Source organism: Triturus cristatus, chromosome 4_1 (genome assembly GCF_964204655.1).
Source record: "Triturus cristatus chromosome 4_1, aTriCri1.1, whole genome shotgun sequence".
Taxonomy (NCBI): Eukaryota; Metazoa; Chordata; class Amphibia; order Caudata; family Salamandridae; genus Triturus; species Triturus cristatus.
In genome coordinates, this window is record NC_140585.1 from 421,799,161 (window position 1) to 421,820,938 (window position 21,778).

The 21,778-nt window shown below is 42.7% G+C and overlaps 1 protein-coding gene across 1 annotated transcript in view; it reads left to right on the top strand.

Annotated features, from left to right (window-relative positions):
• The first annotated feature begins 310 nt into the window (after nucleotides 1–310).
• Nucleotides 311–21,778, top strand: part of MTERF2 (mitochondrial transcription termination factor 2) — a 97,042-nt gene continuing 75,574 nt past the window's right edge. Inside the window, exon 1 of the mRNA XM_085652543.1 lies at nucleotides 311–460. The gene's annotated coding sequence lies outside the window, so the exon portion shown is untranslated. The remainder of the gene's footprint in view (nucleotides 461–21,778) is intronic.

Genomic DNA, 21,778 nt, shown 5'->3' on the forward strand with positions numbered 1-21,778 from the left:
AGGTTGGATCACACTAGCACTGAGCTCTTCCATACAATTTAGTTGGAAACCAAGTTTATATTTACATTCTACATTTAGGAAAGAAACAAGATACAATTTACTGATTCCCATCCTTTTGGTATGGTTAGGTTTCGGCGACCCCGAAGAGAGAAAAAAAGCAGTTATGCATTTATCTTACATTTCACTTTATCTCCGAACGGAAACTGTTATACTACATTACTTTCACTTTATGGCAGTAAAACGCTTGAAAGAGTGCACTAAGAAATAAAATATGTCAGCAATATTCATACTATACCTACGCAGCCGCAGAACACACAAACGGAAGTCGTTAACCCGCCTCCCACCAAGCGACTGCGGAAACAGAAAGAGCTCGGTGCAGCGTACATCTCCCTAGCAGGAGATGGTAAATTTAGAAGGGAAAACGAGTGCACGTGACTTTCGATTATCCCAGCAGCTTCAGGTTTGTAGTGGCGGTCTTGCTGTAGACTTGCTTTTATTATGGATTTTGTAGACATGCTTCCTGCAGACTTGCTTTTATTCTGGCATTTTTTTAATGGAATAATAATTTCTTCCGTACTTGGGATCGAAGCTGTTGTAGAAAAGCTTAGGGGCAGGGATATTTATAAAAATACAAAGCTAGAAATAAAAAGTTACAGAAGCAGAGGGCAGTCCGCATTCGCAGTGTTCTCGGTTCTCAAAAGGGCGGCCATTTTTGAGTGGCCTATTTTTAATTGGTACTATGTCGTTTAATTTATTTTAGGAAGGGTTGTGCTAGGCTACTAACTATCTGACTTTAGTCAAACATTACCGCTTTAGCTGCCAACTTGTTCCATATCAGGATGGTGAGTTTAGGCTAGTTTTTGCTTTGTAAGCCTACAGCACCAAGCGTTACTGAGATTTGTAGGACCATACTTCTAATGCGCGTATATCCTGCCCACCACTCACATTCATTTCCACATTGAGATGTTCAGTCCCATGGTCGTTATGATATCTGGCCCGCCTCATCACTTCCCCCCTCCCCCCCCTACAATTTGGACATGGGCTTATATTTTTTATAATGCGGTCCGTTTAGCTTAACTACGTGTCTTCGAACACAAGATTCTTAAGACCATCTCATTGCTCAAATGTGTGTACTTTCTGATATATGTTTCCCTCGTCGTCATTGCTTGATTTTGCTCACGAGATAGTGTCACTCATAGTCGTTAAAATGTCACTCATAATTGCAGCGAAATTATGAAAATGTCACACATTGCAATCTGAAATCTTGGCAGCTATGAGATTTCTTTACATAGGAAAAAGAATTCCTACGACAGAAGATGTAAGCAAATAATGCTGACTCGGTAGTAAGCAACGTCATAAATATGACCATAGTTCTTTTGCGCTCTAGGTACATGACTGTAACATCAATTTTATAAGAGTAGTATATGGGTTCATGAGTCATTGAGCATAGTACTCTCCAGTAACGTTATGCACATTTCATGCCATCTAATTAAACAGTTAACAAAAAGTAACATTATCACCAAAAGCCAGTGTTTTTTACCCTCATTTGTACACACTTTAACTGCAAATATAAGAAAAAAGCTTTTAAAGATATGTTTGAGCTGCATTAATGATCCTTGACTGATAAAGTAATCAAAGCAAGAAAAGCAATGCTAAAAAAAAATCAGATCCTATTCAGATGGGAGACTCCCGATTTTTAAAGCCAAAAATTGCTTTAAAGTTGCTGGCTCCAGCCTGAAATGTGGAAACGGTAATCTCAAATTACAATACACCAAATATTAAGACGCTCTCTTTGAGCCCTGCAGCACTGCTGTAAATTCGTTGACCTGGAACTGGACCTTAGTATCATTTAATTTCAAAGGGCCTGAGGCCAGAGAAAGGGGGCGGTCAATCTGCGTGACTCGGGAGGGTCAGGGAGGGACTGCTGCTCCAGGCACTTCTGAAACTGCCTGCCTCAGTGCAGTATGTGTCTCCTCGGCCCCCATGTGGAGGGCAGGTGAATATAACCAATCCGTCTGGCCAGGGTGCCTGAGCCATGGCAATCCGCCTGAGAGGGAAAGGCTGCTGAGGCAGGCGGACGGTGCAGGGCCAGCCTGCAGGCGTTTCCAAAACTCACCGCCAGTGAGCGTGACCTCTATGGCCATGCGTGAAGGAGGGGCTACTCTGGCAGCAGCTCGATGGGCCTGCTGGTTTCCACAAATGTTTCGTAGATGATCGGAGGGCTCAGGAAAAGTTGCCTATAGTTAAGCAACGCAGTGGGTGGAATATATTATTAAGGCTGGTCCCCCGCCAGAGCTTAGCTCGGAGGAGAAGATAAAGAAAGACAACCCCAACAAGGCCAGAAAGCTCTAAGGAGGCGTGGCACTAAGGTGCCAGCAGTGCCCTTCTGGCTTCATAGCTTTGCCAAAAGCCATTCCAGTCCTGCTAGTAATAAGCAGTTCAGCTGGCAGCCCCCAGTAAGTCTTGAGCAGTGCACACTTTGCGCTGCCTACCTGTCTGTGTAACTCAACTTTGCTTTATTCTAATAACTAACAGCCAACGCTTGGGCCACAGCGGTTGACAGGATCAGTTGGCAATATGCGTGACTAACCATTTCAATGCGATGATGCGGACCCCAACACTGAAATGCGTTAGTCTAACACCTGATGTGTGGTACTTGGCAGTGCTGGAATCTACAAGTCCCAGCAAGGTTATGATGAATGATAAAACTTACATGCCAGAAGACTGCATTCTTAAAGATGATATACCTGGGGTTTTACATTGATAGTGAGTTTGATCAAGTAGGTATGATTAATTATGAGGCTTAGACAGTGTGTGGCTCTGATGTGTAAATGGCAGTGTTTACCCATTAGCAATGTAAGTCAATACACCTGTATCAAGTTACCGGCATTTCTTTGTTTATTTTCAGACTATCAAATTATTAGTTCCTAATTCCTTCTTTCGCAGATTGAAATTTACAGTAGATTGTTTTATCAAGGGTTACAAGAGAGCTATCAAGTTTAGGAAAATGCTGCACAGGGGGGATTGACACCTCCAGATTTGAGATGTTATTTCTGCGCATCCATGGGGAAATGTTTGAGCACTTTGCAGAAGAATGGGATAAAAACACAGCATCTATGTAGCAGTTATAAAGTGTATTGTATTAATCAAAGGATTACAATAAAAAGCATCACACTCATTATAAATATCGGAAAATGTCAAAAGTAGTTTTAAAATAATAGATTTATAAAATCATGACATACTAAAGAACAGTTTCTTTGCATGTGAACTCATGGCATACAATTCCAAGTATAAGCATAATATTTAAATCACATACTTAATAATTAGTGCATCTAATCTGAAAATGTCATTAAAAAGAAAAACTGTCATTTCTTAAATGCACATTTTCAGAAGTATACAAAAGTCCTACGACATTTCTTTTGCACTCATTATTTAAGAGCATTTTTCATGAAACTTTATACGAGCATAATAGACGAATTGTAGACATTTACATATTTTCAGAAGTGAAGCTTTTTGAATCTCGACCAATAGCATCACTAGCCTTATTATTCATACTATTGGTCAAACCACATTTAGCTTCTTCCTTCGATCTTGTTTGACCTACTTACCTTCCCTACCAGCTCCGATCTGGTGCAAATACACAAAAAATTGCAAAAGGCATATACGTTAAATAGGTTGTGTGCAAACAGTTTATTTCCAGTCAATTCAGGATAGATAAATGAGTAATAAAATCATATGGATAAGGTTATATAAGTCTGATCTAAAAATGTTATCAACATTGTTATTGCATTATCTTCCCTGCCTGTAACACAGTATCTGACGGCTTCCACATTTGATCTTGGTTTTTTTCCTTGTTAAACATGGGGCGTAAACCCTTTTTCCTTAAATGTAATCGTATAGGGCATAAAATAATATTGATAAGGCTTTGTAAGCCTGATCTAAAACATGTTGTCAACATTATTATTGCACTATCTTCCCTGACTCTAAAACAGTATCTGACAGCTTCCACTGTTATTTTTTCCTTGTTGAACATGGAGCGTAAATATTTTTTCTTTAAATGCAACAGTTTAGGGCAAATAAATATGATATGCAGAAGGGATTCAATTGCATGACCACAAAGACGACAAACAGTTTTGCCTTTCAAAGCTGGGTTTCATTTCCCTTCAAATTCACAAATCGGAAAATAAAACAATCTAAACCTAAAAAAAATATTTTTAACATAGCCAGGCAAATTCGACCCTAAATATTCTTGACTCTGCAGAGAGTAGGTCCATATGATTGTATTTTTAAGCTTGTGCCAAGTTTGAGTCACACTGTCTAACAGTAAAAGTTTCACGGAGTAAGATTTTCCGGGCTGGTCGATTCATCTGCCTCAGTGACTGTGGATCCAGTAAATCATAAGATTCTAAGCCCATCAGTACGGTGTTCAAATCTAAATCCTTATATGCAGTTTTGCTTACTTCTTTGTAAACTAGGTGTTTTAGTGATGTCGGATCCACTTTTGCACAGTCACAGATGTAATTCATAGTGCTTCTATGGTGGAGTGATATTAGAGATTTTAAACCTAATTCTAGTCTTATGACACAGTGGGGGGGGGGGGGCTCTGTGAAGGTGTAGTAGGTTACATACACATTGCATAAAAATGTTATCAAGACAGGAAATAGTCTTGTAGTTCAACACGGGAGATGCATACAGCAGATATAGAATCAATTTCTTGTTTAACGCTTTCAATGTTGGCCTAATTGCTTTGCCGCCGTACACTTTTGTACATCTTCGGACCGAATTGGTGATCATCCCTGACTTCAGTTTTGTAATGGCCAGATGGTTCGATCATGATATCTTACTGTCAAATATTACTCAGAGATAGTCCTATTGTTTCACTATTTCAATTGTAGTATCTCCTAGCACCCACTCCACAGATTTAGTTTGCTTCCAAAAGGTCATGACTTTCGTTTTGGGCAGATTGGCAATTAGTCCAATCTCCAAGTTAGATTTATGCAATTGATGATGTACTCCTTTTGGCATCTGTGACAGGATCACCAAGTCATCGGAGTAGGCCAAATATGTTATTTTTGTACCTCCCAGGCAGTAGCATGTATACCTGCACAAGAATAAATCTGGTTGCCCTTTTAAGATTTACTGATCCTAATTAGTGATAGCGGGTGAAGATTACGATAATGACATCTGCTTGGGCTGTGTCACAACCCGTTCAGGGGACACAGGGCAGGCAGTGGCTACTGGGCCACAGCACTGCGGGTTAGGTTTGTTTGTCCCTGGTACATGGGGTCTGTCCCACTATGGCTCTGCAAACTGGGCCAAGTGCACTCTTTCTGCACTTGGCTTTCAGGGTAGCAGACAGGCTTATCAGAAAGTTGTGGGGGGAGGAGGGAGATCTCGGAAAACAGAAGACTGAATAATGTACTCTCTTGCTAGCCTAGTGCTGTGCTAGTAAAAAAATAATTACTTTAAAAGAATAGCAATATGAAATACTACACACAGCAAGGGGGTTAAGATGCATGGTTACAGAGCATACTAAAGGGCATTAACCAATTCCTATAGCTCCCACTCCAACCACAGTGACCTGGTGCTGTTGTTACAGTTCCTGCCCTACTGCAGCATTGTAAGATATTGGGCTACTCAAGCAACAACCACAATCCTTATCGGGGTGAACCACAATGGTCACTAACTTAACTTGTGCTTAACCCTCTGGTAGCTTGGCTCAAAAGTAGTAAGGCTTAATTAACTTCTCTTAGAGGCACTGTGTAAAGTATTTATGCAGCACATAAACAGTAATAACGTGTAAACACAAAATAAGAAAAATCCCAAACCAATTTAGAGAAACAGGATACCTTTTAATAAGTAAACTTAGACCAAAACCTCAAATGAGTAGAACCGGACATATGCAGTTTCAAAGCTTTAGGTTACACTACCAGGACATGTAAAACTTAAAAACGCATGTCCTACGTTTTAAATACAGTGCACCCTGCCCTGTGGGCTGTTTAGAGCCTACCTTAGGGTTGACTTTAATGTATTAAAAAGGAAGGCTTAGACCTGGCAAAAACTGCCCTAATGCTGCAATGGCAAGCCTGAGACATGTTTTAAAGGGCTGCTGGAGTGAGTGGTACAATGAGTGCTGCTTGCCCACTAGTAGTATTTATTTTACAGGTGCTGGGTACATGTAGTACCATATACTAGGGACTTAGAAATAAATTAAATGTGCCAATCAGGTGTAAGCCAATGTTACCAGGTTTTATGGAGAGAGCATAAGCACTTTAGCACTGGTTTGCTATGGTAAAGTGCATATGGTCCTAAAAGCCAACAAAAACGCGTTCAGCAAAGGAAGGGAGTGAAGGCAAAAGGTTTGGGTTGACCCTGCAGATAGGCCCATGCCCAGCAAGCATTCTTGGGGCGAGAAAGCAAAAGACACACAATTGATGGACGGAATGCAGAACAAATCAAAACATTCACCTCCAGTAAAGAGATCTGGTTTAAATCCATCATTCTTCTGCTCATCATGCCACCCCAGTCTAGACCTGGCTATATGCAAATCAGTCATGGCCCTGTGCCTCATGGGAACAGTCCAGCCCGAACTGCCAAACCAGGTCCTCCCTGGACCGGAAACTAGCATCCTAGGACCGGTTTCGGGGTTTCACCCCTCTTCAGCCAGGATAGCTTGATTCCAGTGGCACAGTGAGCCCAGGCCTCACGTCTGAGCATACCTGGCGCACTTAGGGCGAGAAAGCAAAAGACACACAATTGATGGACGGAATGCAAAACAAATCAAAACATTTACCCCAGTCAAGCGATCTGGGTTAAATCCATCATTCTTTTGCTCACCATGCCACCCCAGTTTAGACCTGGCTATATGCAAATCAGTCTTGACCCTGTGCCTCATGGGAACAGTCCAGCCCGCATTCTTAGCAAAAAGGCTTGAGTTCTCACACTACTACAGTGACCTAGTAGTAAAGGAAAATGTAGGGATGAGTGTTGTCATAGGTGTGTGTTCACTATCTGCTTATGTGAGCAAGTGCATTCAGTTTGTATCTTGCAAAAGTGTTCATGGTGGAATTCATTTCTCCTTTCAATCTACAGCTCTATGCCCGTAGAGCAAGAACCAGTCTCTTATCTACCGGTCTGTGAGAATGTGCTCAGCACTGCTGTTGGTGTGCGTGCTTTGCAGTCACATGGGCAGCATCTCTGTCAGGTGATGTGTTGGGAATGTTGCCCCGCATTTAAGACCTAGTCGTTCTCCCCCCACCCATCCCTTAGGAGGCAGGCTTCTAGGTGCTAGATAGACGCTTAGTGTACCATTAGGGGTGCAAACTTCAATTGATTTCAGGTGTAAGAGATTGACTGTTAGACTGACAGCAGGCCACCTGGATCACAGCAGCTCTTTGAGAACTCTCTGGAGCAGTCCCTTGCTTGTCAACAAGAGCTTGGAACCGGATCAAAGTGGGGTGGTTTGTCCCCACCTTTTACATTGGTTTTTCCAGACGGGGGATGTTGTTCCATTGTCCAAAATTCAGCAACCAGTTGAGGTTTCTCATTTTCAAATTTCACTCTCTGGCTACAGTCCAGACACAGAATGTGTGCAAGGTAATGTATTTTAACGCAGACTCTGATGATTCTGGCTCCAGTTTGAAGCTTCCTAAAACATGAGCACGATAAAGTGTGAGAAATCTGTATCTTCCTGTCATTGGTCTCTCCCAAGTAGGACTCGGGGAAAGACAATAGGGTAGGACCTGCCTAGAATCATAATTTAGCCTTAACAAAAGAAACTGCTTACTAACTCCCATTACCCTACAATCCACCAAATGGCAATACTCAAGAAGAAGAAGCAGTCCCATGTCTGATAGAATTTCTAAGGGTAACCCTGTCGCCATCCTTCCTCACTTCAGGGACTGGGGCATCTCTCATTAGCTCCAGGAATTATGGCATACATCCTCTCCTTTCTGTGGATGCTGTATCCCATACTCCACCTTGTACCATGTCATACCAGGTGCCATCCAGAATGGATCCTGTTGGTCACAGCAACCATACCCCCACCATACTGTGAGTCACACCAACATCCATTACTTGCACGCAGAATGCCCCCAGGATATCGTTAGAAGAGTCAAGTTGTTACATCAAGCATTACACAAGGAGGACCAGTAGGCATCTAACTCCCCTGAGCCAGAAAAGTAGTCTGGTCGCTACTATCAATTACAAAAATCGATATACTGCCACCGCTACTTCATGTCAACAAACAAGGACATGGACACTATTCACATGTTATCATAGAGGGCACGGTTGGTGCACCCCTCCGTCTCTTTGAACAGGTTCTGAACAATGGAGTTACCATGGACAGCGCTAGGCTTCAGAATATTTGATCATTTAGCATGTCTGTTGGGCCAACAGAAAGGCAGGATACCAGTTTCATATGCAGTCAGGTCGCTTAGGGTAGGGGTACACGTCCCTTTACCTTGCATGGGTGATTCCCATCCCAGCAACTGTATTGCAGGCTTGGTGTCAGAGCGTTGATATTAATAGATTTTGACTTTGGACACCAATCTTTTCTTCCAGATATTGTCCGAGATTTAGTATGCAGGGATTGGGGGCAAAAAGGGCCTAAGATAATGGGAAAACTGATATTAATTTGAGTAGGATTAATTTATTTAAACTTTTAACAAAGAATAAATAATTTATCAGTATTAAAGTCTCTACCAGCTATTATCTTTACTGGTGGGGGATGATTTAGAGCAATTGGCAGTGAAATGGGGCAGTTAACTGAACATTGATGCGTTGGATGATAGGTTAATAAAATGCTTTAGTTTAGGACAGGTCTTTCTGCTAATTTAAAGCTTCAACAGTTGAAGGTAATTCATATGTTATGCTCTGCACCATTGAAATAGTTTGACTAGAAATGTCAGATTGATTCTCTATGTAGGTTCAAGGAAGCTGATGATGTGCATGTTTGTCACTTACAATGCTTTGAAAGGAATATGGGTGGAAATTATCGAATAGCTTATGAAAATGACAAACTCTGACTTCTTATTATCAGCACATACAATTTTGCTTAATGTCAATGATAACAAACACCAGTCTGTCTCATGGCTGTTACTGTAATGCTTTTCTGTATTGCTAAAGACTGGACTTGCCAGGGCATCCAAAGAAAGATCAATGGTGGACCTGTCTCTGAGCAATCTGTGGACTAAAGGCTGCTATGTGTTGGGCATAGGGACTATAGGGACTGAAGTCGCTGTACACCATCTGTGGATCCTTAAATAACTGAATAATTTCTTAAGTAGACCTTTTAATGGAATTCTTGTCTTTTTTTTAATAAACTAAGTTATGTAAATATTTATAAAACTGACCTTTTTCTACTTCTTCAAAAATGAAAACATAATAGTGCAAGCATTTGGCTGTACTTTTTAGTTTTTCTCATTTTAGTTTTGGAGAATATGTTTGCAATACCAATTAATAAAAAAATAGTAACCATTTCATGGCTTTTCCAACGCTTATTTCAAGTAGAATTTTATTATTTTTTTCATTTCAATTAAATGGAAGATTCCTTTTAAAAAAGAAAAGAAAATATGGATGTCACGGGTTATTATTTGCAGCCACAATCCAGGCAATATTGTTTTTGCCCACTGCTACTCTGAGTCAAGACACACACCAGCCATATGAAAACAGACTTGGTCCTGCCCCACTAGGAGCCATCCAGCCAGGTTTGCTCTAGTACAGAACACAAGCATAACCGAACCTGTTTTGCTAAATATGTTTTGCCCCGTATTGACCTCATCAGTTAGTTTCAGCTTGAGTCCAAACCCACGCCCATTGTGTAATGCATCCAGCCCTTGACACACTTCCACAAGTCCTGCAGAATCATTCAAGCATCCACCAATTTCCACCATGCTGACTCCAGCCTACGGGGTGTTGGAGGGGGCGCACAGATCACTCTCCTCTGTTTGGCAAGTCTATGCACCCCTTTCGTTCCCCCTCAGTTTACACAATGTTCTTCAGAACCGATTTTCTTACTTTTCTGAGGTTCTTTTTCACTCTTCCTTACAGCTCATCTTTTGTCTGCTACTTTCCCACCAAGATAATAAGGATATCCACTGCATTTGGGGAAATAAATAGGTCCTCACACCAGATACTATCAATCTGAAGTCATCTGTCCTACCTGTCACTCTTTCTGTGCGCAGGCTTCAGTCTTCTGCCTTTCCTGGTTGCATTTTCTGTCTAACAGTGCAAACCTACTCATTTGTTCACCAACCAGGGGATTGCAATTTCAGTTATGTGTAGGGTCTACAGGAGTAGGACCTGGCTTTGCAGTTCGGGCTGGACTGTTCCAATGAGGAGCAGAGTCAAGACTGATTTGCATATGGGTCCCATGCTCACTGTGTCACTGAAACCAAGCTGTACCCAGCTTAAAAGCCCATAACCAGGGCGATACCATTCCTGGGTTGCTTGTGTTCCAATTCAGGGAGGACTTGGCATGGCAGTTGTGGCTGGACTGTTCGCATGAGAAGCAGGGTCAAGACTGATATGCATATGGCTGAATCCAAACTGAGGCGGTATGGTGAGCTAAAGAAGGATGGGTTGGAGTGCTACTCGAGCGATTGCTAGTGATTAGACTTATTGCAAGCAGCGTCCCATCACCTTTTGTGTGTTTCATGTATAGGAGTAGGGTGTCATCACTTGTCATCATGCATGTCACTATCTCCTTCCTTGCTTCCATCTTGATGCCCAGCAACCCATTAACTTACATGAGATTAACAAAAAATCAGTTGGTACTGCAAATCTCTGACAGTCATACATTTCAAGGGGTATTCCTTTATATTTAGTCAGCAAGATTGTTCAGGTAGTAGATAAACTGTCCTCTACTCTGCAGGCAATCTGTCAAGAATCTGGCAAGGATTGGTGGCAGAGTAGACAAATTGAAGAGAATATTGGTAACAGAGCTGCTCAAGATCACACATAGGGTCACAGTTGAAAAGGGATCCAAATCGGAAAGCTTTCTATAATGTAATGTAACAAGAAAGGCAAAGCTCAGAAAGAACAGGCATTCAAGGAAATTCAGCATTCGGAATAACTGATAAACCGGGCTTGCATTGTTGCAGGGATTCTGCACAAACACAGAACTATGCACAGGAATGTGGGACCTTGGTGTATAGGGACTGGGTCTTCCTACCACCTTAGTACCCACAAACCCAGGACCGACTAGTGTCTCACTTGCTCTCCTACTCACTCACAAAGAAACAAATGATTAGACACTCCAGAACACAACACTCCCAGATATCTGAGGAATCGCGGTAACAAGACACACCCTTTCACCCACTCTCTTGTACTTGTCCACAATAAGATCTGATAGAGACACGAAACAGTTTAAAATATTTATTTTAACTAACATGCCCCAACATGCAGTATACGTGCCATAACGAGAAGAAAAATGCATAGTACAAATACAGTCAGCATTGCAGCTAGTCCATATATCATGAAGGGAGATGTCATCGTAGGAAGAGCCACTGGAGAAAAGACTATAGTGCCTAACCTCCCTCCCCTTACTAAGAAAAAGTATTATTATATAATAGAAGATATCTGGGCTTTGTCAGCAGACCCCATACATTAGCCTATAGATGGGAGATCTACATCCTAGGTGCTGTCTCGCTCTTTGGAAAGGTCCCTGTCCAAGTGTGTGCTACCTGTTTGTGTATTCTAATTAAACAAGAACAAAATAACAAGGGGCATTGTTGTTCGACCTTAGACATAATGTTCAGTCAAAATCCCAGGAGCATGCAGAGAGTGAACACAGCGATGAGTTCTCATGTGAAAGCACTCATTGAAATATTGCAAAAATAAAGACGTGTAGTAACGTGAAGGCAAGCTGCGAGATGCTCATGCTAACTTAATGAACAAGCATTGGCATAGCCAATAGGTCTCGCCTTTGGGGCCTTATATGTATTAAGTTATGCACCACAATATCCTTGGTGCAACAACATCAACTGTTGAATGGCTAAACACTTATAAGGTCCCAAAGGCAAGACCTATTGGCTATGCCAATGCTTGTGTGTTGACTGCCATCTTTAAGTACTAAAAACCATAGGTAGGTAGGTAGATAGATAGATACTACCAACACAGGCACAAACCGAAACGTGCGCAGAAATAGAGAGGAATACGGGACAACATTGATATACTGCACACTATTAGCATACATGCACACACACACAGCACCTATCTATAGAGATATATATAAGACTGAAATATTCACAGTCCAGCTAGAGGAACGGAGAAGAAGACTGTGCAAAGCAGGGGGATGAAGAGAGGTAGAGGAAGAGAAGGGAGAAAAAGAACAGAGTACAGTAGAGAAAAGGAAAGACAAATAGGGAGTAGAAAGGAGGAGGAACTAGAGAAAGAAAATGGGAGATAAAAAGAAGAGAAAGATAGAGAAAAAGAACAACAGAAATAAAATAGAAGGGTGCAAGAGATAGAAAGAGGAAAAAGAGGAGAGAGGAGAACAAGGAGAAAAGAGGACAGCGAAAGGTTAACGAGGAAGATAAATTGAAAGGCTGGAAAAGAAAAACGAGAGAGAGCGAGAGAGAATGAAAGAGAAAAAAGTGAAGTAGTGACAATCATGCAGAGAGGAAGAGAAGGGAAGGGAGAAGAAATAGAGAGAATATGAACAGATTGCGGGAGGGAAAATGAGAAGGGGAGGAAAGAGGGAAAGAAAGGAAGAATAAATCAGAGAAAGAAACTGAGAGATAAAATGATTTAGAGAAAGACAAAAAGAGCGTGGGGAAATAAAGAGAAGGGAGCCAGATGAAAGAAGAGAAGAGGAAGAAAAGAGAGAAGAAAGGAAAGAGAAAGAACAAGGTGACAGAGAGAGTAGAGAGGAGGAGAATTTGAACGAAAGGAACTGACAGAAGGAGAAAGAGATCCAACAAGAGAGAAAGAAAAAGAAGCTAAGTAGAGATGCACAGAAGAGAGCAGGGGAGTGACCTGGGTGCAGACGGTTGCAGAAGTGTACAAGGGAACTTAAAAATCCATGGCATTAGAGGGAAGGGAAGATGGCGGATGTTGCTACGCCGCTGAAGGACGCCTCCTAGAGCTCCCTCCCGTTGCTCCGACTGATGGCCACGGTTTCGCCTCACCAGATGGGTTAAGAGGTGGGAATATCAGCGTTATCTAAATCTTCGAAAAGGACGGAGCTGAGAGGACATCGAGGCTGCAAAAAAATATTTGCTTGATGTGCCGTCTAACACAAATCAGCAGCACAGTTTTCGGCGCCCCTAGCGCAAGGTGGCGTCCCGGCTGCAGACTCATTAAAACACGATCCGGAATAGCGTGTTGCGCGAAGTTTGGTGAAACCGGGATGGCCCCCCCTCGGAGTACTCGACGAGCCCGGGCAGGCCAAGGGGGAGAACAAGAACTCTCACAAGAAGCTGCTTTAGGGGTCAATGACGAGGAGGAGTCAACGGCGGTAAGCAGCAATGCTCACCGCAGTCCTATTTCGGTACCTGGTCGAGATAGGGGGGGTCGCGGTGGCGCCTCTGTGAGTTCTTCAAATACTAACACTGCAAGCAATTTTGGCAAACCTATTATGAATCTTTTGAAATCTGGACAAGCCTCAGCACTTTTTCAAGCTATTGGTTCAGAGACTTCCACTCCAGGTTTTCCCATAGCCGAGACACTTAATGCTGCAATTGAGTGCGGGATGGTTAAGGATGGGAGTGGTGGGGCAGCAGGTACACCTTTTGTGCAGAAACATTGTCTTTCTAATACTGCTCACCCCCCGGAAATTCTTGATAATGGACATATCGCTGTGTGTTCACCGCTTGGGAGCGTTGATGATGCAGGTTTATCTTCACTTCATGATTCATGCAATATATCTATTTCGGAGTGTGCCACAGATATTGAGCAGCCAGAGTCACAAGGTATATTAGGGGGAACGAAAGGATATATAAGTCAAGCTTCAACAACATTAGCGCGGCCGTCAAAAACACATAAAATTAAAGGCATAAAAGTCTATGGTGTTGGCGGTAGGGGCGGAAAGGGCCGTGGCCAGGGGAAGACACAAGTAGCTGGTGGTGCTATTGGGGACAAAGGTTCTATAAGACCGGCTGTTAATACCCCGAACAAGGATTTAGGAGCAAGCCCGTTACGTAAATGGGTGTCTTCAAAAGGCGAGGTGAAATCCTTGGTCGCACGTTTATCTAACATAGGCTTACCTGCTGGTCAGGGTAATCCAAACCCAGGCCCGGCAATTCGATCTGAGAGACCTAGGTCCGCCCCTGCCACCCCTGCAGCGTTGTTTACAGTGGTGGGTGAAGACCAAGCCTCGATGGCTCAAGCTAGAGACGGTGATGGTGTAATATCTCCTATAAATTTCGAAGGCGCAGCGACTCTTGCAACTCCCACCATTCAAACCCCCTCTGCAGCGACCCCTGCCTCATTCTTAGATAAAATACAAGAAAAGGAAGACCAAACGAACAGAGTAGGGGAGCAGCAGCCCTCCTCAACCTCTTTGACTCCGGGTATGGCATCTTCGACATCTGTGTGTGTGGCGGTGGCCGCTGAGTCAGTCGAGAATTATAGCAGCGAAGCTTTGAATTTTAAGATAGCTCTGCAACCGGAACCTACTCTATCTACAGTACTTTCAGTGCTGGCGGCCCAACACGAGGAGACACAGCGTTACTTCCAACAGGCTAGAATGGACAGACAGGAGATCAAACTTGCTCTGGAGGAGGTTGCTACAAAGGTTTCTAATCTTGGTATCGAAGTCTCGGATCTCCAACAGCGGGTTGTCGAAGTGGAGGAGGTTAATGCTGCTACCTGTGCCTCAATTAAAGCCCAAGATCAGCTGATGACGACTATGCAATCTAAGGTCGAGGATATAGAAAATCGGCAAAGACGCCAGAACTTGAGGGTCTTTGGGGTACCTGAAGGAAGAGAGGGCGTTGATGCTCGGGTTTTCATTGTTAATCTCTTTTCTAAGGTATTCCCTGATCTTGCTGACTGGGACATGGATACGCAAGTTCAAAGAGCGCATCGGCTCCCTCTAGTAGCTAACACCTCTCGATCTTCAAAATTTCCTCGACCAATATTGGTGTATATAGGGAACTTTTTATTGAGACAAGCCATCTTCTTCAAAGCCCGACCAATGACCCCAGTACAATATGACTCAATGTCTATTTTTGTTCGTTCTGACCTATGTAAACAAACTTTGGATAGAAGGTGGCAGTTAAGGCAGCTCATGGATCCCTTTAAGGCTGTTGGTGCATCAGTATTTTTACAAGATCCTGCCCGCCTTAAGGTGATCAAAGATGGGCGCCCGCATATTTTCTTTAATGAGAAGGAGGCTAAAAACAGTTTATCTAAATGGCAACAATTACCTAAGAAATGAGTTGGGGGACCTGTAACGGCGTTTGTATATTCATGGTCTTTCTTGAGATCTAATCTTTAATGAGCTGTGACCCATGTGGTACGTTTGGTGGGGCTTCACAATATATCTTTACTTTGCTGTGTTTATTAGCCAGAAGGGCAGTCGGAGGGGGGGGGGCATTGGGGGTGCACTTTGGTGTAGTGCTGTCTTGATGACAGCAGGAAAGGGGGTGATTCCGTTCTGTAGGTACAGGGTTGTGGGGGGGTGGACACAGGTCCAACTGTTTTTGAAATTGGCGGATTTAATCTGCTCGATCGCACTGGTTAAGGTGGGTGTTTTTGGAGTGGGTAGGGTAGGGGGTGGGGGTGGGGGTGGGGGGGGGGGTGTAAAAACTGAAAAAAGCCAAAAGATTGTTAAAAGCTTACAAAGGAACTGTTCTGCAGGACAAGATTGGTGCTGGAGGGACTGTGGCTAAGAGCAATAACAGGAAGATAATGTCTAGAATTCGTATAATGTGTTGGAATGTAGCTGGTTTGAACTCTTCTATTAAGCGTCGATTAGTGTCGGAGGAACTGAAAGCATATAAACCACAGATTGTAGGACTAACAGAGACTCATTTGGCCTTTAAGGATCGTAACTTTTTTAAGCAAATGGGATTTGAGTTAATAACGTGTACCTCCCAGACTGTTTCAATACGTGGTGTTGCTCTTCTGCAAGCTCGAACCACTAAATTTACGTTATTACGCTCACTTAGCGATTATAAGGGGCGATGGGTTATCGCTCAACTCTTGGCCCACGGTCATAAGCTTACGATTTGCGTGGTTTATGACCCGAACAATGATTGTCCAGAGGATATTTCTTTTTTAAATTCAGAGTTGTTGGGCTGGGATGGTGAACTTATACTTATGGGAGACTTTAATTGCGTTCTAGATCAGAAGCTAGATTCTTCAAATATCATGGGTCGGGTTAGAATGGTATCTACTAGGACGGCTATTAAAGACTTATTGCGCATACACCAATTGGTTGACTTATGGCGGGAGGTTTACCCTTCAGTTAATGGCTTTACATATTTTTCGCAACCACACCGTCAATATTCTAGGATAGATATGGTGTTTGTTAATCAAGCTCGCTCAGCAGACTCTAACATTGAGATTTGTCAAAAAATCACATCGGATCACAATCCTCTATTGTTTTCAATATTTCTAGGATTGACAACACAGCGGCTGGTGAGGGGTTTTACATTTCCCACAAATCTGCTTAAAAATTACGATTATATTCAGTATATGCAAGGACAACTAGTGGACTTTATAGATATTAATGCCCATACCGCTTCATGGTCCATAGTGTGGGATAGTCTCAAGGCATATATCAGGGGTATTACCCAACAGTATTTGTTTCGTCAAAACCAGGTTAGACTACGGCTCGCGGAGGCGGGGCGCAGGGAATGTATGAAATTAGAACAGCGTCATATTAAATCAATACTAACTAAAGACCCTCGAGAAGCTGACATTTATCTGCAACTTATAATAGCGAGAGCTAAGATTACTCGCGAGTTAAGGGAGAAAGTTGCCAATCAGTACCATAAATTTAGAGTACGACAGTATGAATACGGAGAGAGGATTGGACGGGTACTAACCTATCAGCTGGCAGACTCCAGGGCCCATACACAAATTAAGAGCATTACTGGGGGGGATGGCCTAATGTACCATCAACCTGTAGAGATTTTGGAGCAATTTAGGCAATTTTACATAGACCTTTATATTATTTTTGTAACATATTTTTATTGACATTTTCAGATTTAATATATCATACATCATTCACATCTTTCCAGTAGGTATGGCATAAAGTACAGTATGCGGTATTACACACCAACTGTAAATCCTGACGTAGAGTCCTCAGAAAGATGTTATGATCAAGTACGAGGCAGTGTGTGTATCCCATGGATACGCATGACTACTATGTCACGTGAACTGGGGTGTAACACAGGTTTAAACTAGGGGAAGGGCATGGAAATTCACCTCCGGACCGCGTGACCGAGTGTATAACTGTCGTGTGGGTGTGGCCCCTCGTAAACTCGCGCTTGGAACTCCTCTTAGGGTCGACCGGCAGCGGCATTAGTGTGCCCTATCCGTCTATGCGGGACTACTCTAGTGGGGCAGATTGTGTGAATGTGTCATCTGTAGGGTCCTCGCCAGGGGTCCATTGCTTGAATCGAAATAGTAACATGGCCCATTCCATTGATATAGGGTTCTTGCGGGCCCCTCTAACTTCCTCCTCCCGTAATGTCTCCTCCTCTGCCGCCGCCCATTTATGTGTCGCTCCCACCCAAGCTGCCAGGGGAGGGCCAGTGGGGGATCGCCAGTACATGGCTATGCTGCGTTTGGCCAATAGCATCGCTAGGGAAAGAAAACGAGTCTGCACCTTTTGTTGCTTACGTGCTCGGAAGATCCCTAAGGCGCTGGCCTCCCATGTGTTCATAGTGGTAATCCCCGTGAGGTCACTCAGAGCAGCGTGAATGCGCTGCCAGAACACTCGAATGATGGAGCAACTCCAAAACATGTGTTGGAAATCTGCGTCCTGCGCGCTGCATCTGGGACAAAGGAACTGTGTGTCAGGGTAGTAACGTTGGAGGCGTTTACATAGACCTTTATAGCGATAATACGGCATGTGACCAACAAGTGTTGGCAGCTTATCTACAGGAGAGTGGTCTGAATGTATTAAATTCTCTTGCTACGCTATCAATGGATAGGGATGTGGATGGAGTTCAAGTTCTGGAAGCAATCAAGGCTCTACCCTCAGGGAAAGCCGTTGGGGGGGTATGCTCTACCCCTGGAGTTTTATAGAACTTTTTTAGGAACTCTCGGTCCTGTCTTTTTGAAGGTGTTGAATGACATATTGAATGGTAGAGACGCTCCCCGTCTTGGAAACAGACTAATATAATTGTGTTTCTTAAAAAGGGGGTAGCCCTCAATTGAGAGAGGCTCTTATCGTCCAATCTCACTTATCAACCATGACTCTAAAATCTTTTCTAAAATTCTGTCCTCTCGTCTTGCCCCATCTATACAGCTAATAGTGTCGGATCAACAGCACGGTTTTGTTCCCGGGCGGGATACTACAATGCATATTAATACCGCTATAGCCGTGTTTGATACTGCCCATTGTTTGGGTGGCAAAGCAGCGATGCTAATGTTGGATGCCGAGAAGGCGTTCGACCTAGTCACGTGGGGGGCACTCTGGGCTATAATGTTGGAAGTAGGAATTGGCCGTAAGTTTGTCTCGGCTATTCAGAAAATCTATATGAACTCGCAGGCTGTTATTAGGCTTAATGGACTGACCTCGGATTTATTTTTCATTCAGAGGGGCACCCGGCAGGGGTGTCCCCTCTCACCTTTGCTATTTGCTATATATATTGAACCTTTTATTCGTCATCAGTTACGGAACCAGCATATCAGCCCGGTTTCTTATAATCAAGTACACATTAAAATAACCGCTTATGCGGACGATATAGCTGTTTTTTCTACAGACCCGGTTCAAGCGATGGGGGAGATCGTTGTGGAAGCACAGCGATTTGGATTAATCTCAGGGTATAAGCTCAACACTAATAAGACTCAAACAATAACTAATATTGAAAGTATCCCTTTTACACCCATTTTGGGCGTCACTCAAAAAGCTACTTATCTAGGAGTTAGTCTTAATAGCCACACGGAAGAAATAGTGAAGCTTAATTATCAACCATTATTCAAGAAAGTTGCTACGGACCTGCGTAAGTGGCATCAATTGCCCTTAACTATTTGGGGGCGTTAATATTATTAAGATGAATGTCCTTCCAAAGTTCCTGTATTTATTTGGGAGTATTCCTCTGCGGGTTCCATCTTCATTTTTTAAAAGACTGGATGGCATCATAGGCAGTTTTATTTGGGGGTATAAAAGGGCTAGGCGGGCTATCAAATTTCTTAAACTGCCATACGAAAGGGGGGGTTTCGGATTACCGGATTTTAAGCTATACTTTTGGGCTGCTTTTGCCACGCGTCTACAGAGCTTGCTGGAAGGTTTTGGTATGTCACAAATGTGTCTTGCATATCAGCTAGTATGCGGGTCTGAGTATAGGTTTGTACTCTCTAGGATGTCTGACCTGAATTACTTTAAACGCGTTAGTTTTAAGATATTGAGACACGCTATGTGGATATGGCGGGACATTGTAAAGTTGTATAATATCCCCGACTTACATGCAAGTACTTATCTAAGGGGGAACCCCCGTTTGGGGGCCCTATTTTGGGATGTTGCCTGGAAGATCTGGCAACATTGCGGTGTACTACAGTTAGGACAACTGTATGATCAGGACGGATTTAGATCATTTTCCTCCCTTAGAGATGAATTTGGGGTCCCGAACCATTCTTTTTTAAAATTTTTGCAAATTAGAGATTTTTTCATTAACGGGGAAAGTTTAGTGACAGCTAATATGCTGGGGGAATCTGCAGGCTCATTTTTACAACTCAGGGGCAGGGGCTGTATAGGAAAAATTTACAAACATTTAATTATAGGTGTAGCTGATGACGATGTTCAAGCCGTAGAAAAACTAAACCGTTATTTTGGAATTAGTATTACTACAGTAGATCTGCATAGGTCACTACTGACTATTAATACATCTGTTACTTCTATTCATTTAAAACTTCAGCAACATCGTATGTTATTTCTTTTGTACTACACGCCTGAAATTATCTCTAAGTGGGCTGCGCCTAGTGTGACACCAAAAACCCACTGCCCTAAATGTTTATTGTTTGCTGCGGACATTAGACATATGTTTATTACGTGTCCAGCACTCTCTGTTTTCTGGTCATTGATTGCAAAGGAGCTGTGTAACCTTTCAGGCAGTAACATTATTATTTCTGAGAAAGAGATACTGTTGGGATTAATAGAGGATCCAGGCTCAATTTCAGCTGCTTTATTTTCTATTATTATGGCTTGTTGCCGTTTATGTATTGCTAGGGTTTGGATCGAGCCCAAACCTCCAACGATTGCGGAGTTTTGGCAGTTATTGAGAGGGGTATACGAGATGGAGATAGCCCTTGCCAAGGTTAGGGGCCTTTCCTCTCGAATTAGAACAGAACTAACCTGGCTCTGCCTACATTGGGACTAAGTGTTACAGATTGTAAATTCCCTTTTTTTCTCTTATGTGCCTGGTCACTGTTTGTATTTATCCAGTCTTGATGTTATGTTATGTAATTTTTTTTTCTCTTTTGGCAAAATAAAAAAAAAAAAGAAATCCATGGCATTAATTATAAATGATACATTTATTAAAATGAGAGCAGGAAAAGATGGTAAAAGGAGAGAAAGAAATGAAAAAGAATTAGACCGAGGGAAAGAGAAAGAGAGTAAGTGGAAGACAGGGCGAATAGGAGAGAGCTAAAGTGAGAAAGAACAGAGAGAGGGAGGGGGTGAAAGAGAGAGAGACAGGAGCGATTTAGTAAGTGATGACAAAGACAGCAGAATAATAAAGTGAGAGAGGCAGGTGTAAAACTGAGAATGAAAATGTGCAAAAAGTCATGATTAAAATATTAAAATGCATGCTGCCCTGAAAAACCAAAGCATTTATGTATATAATGCATCTATGAGATCCAGAATTGATTGTGCGGCAATGGTGTGTACTCTTGAAATGTTCATGTCTTGCAAGCGAACACTCTTAGCAGGTGGAGTGATGCACCAAACAGCCAATCATATGAGGTAATAGGGCTATGTGGAACCAAGCCCAGTCTGTGAACACTCTAAAGAATTGATAACAATAGTGTTTCAGACTGCTGTTCTGTCAGACCCAGGCCTAAAAAGAAGAGTTTGAGGGAGAAATATAGAGAGAGATGTAAAAAGTGCTGGGAATAAATAACAAGCATTGGAAATGCAATAGACCTCGCCTTTTATTAAGTTAAAGCCATTTGCTTTGTTAATGGTATTGTATAGCAAAGTGCAGGCCTAAGAGTATCACAGGGTTGTCCTTTGGCGACATTTGTCATCACCACCAGGGCACGACGAGAACCAGCGTAAGCCGTGACTATAGCTCCTTTTCAGTACACAGGAACTCTTATTAGAAAGCAGTAACAAAGTGTGCATTCCTGCAGCCTTGTATGACAGGGTCGCCCTCTCACTGAACAGGAACATGCATGCCATATTACACTGCCTACTCGTACATATGCGCACCTTCGAAAGGTGTAGGGACCAGAATCATCTATATGCTGTATATTATCACATATAGATGGGTTCTGCCAGGGTCGCTGATGTAGTGTGTCATGTACTTAGCTATAAAAACGGAGGGAGGGGTGGGTGTACAGCAGTGCTTAATTTGAGCCGGTTGTTTCCGGTGCTGACATCTACTGACACTTATGACGGTTTGCCACATGATTTATCTGATTGATAGATGAGCACAAC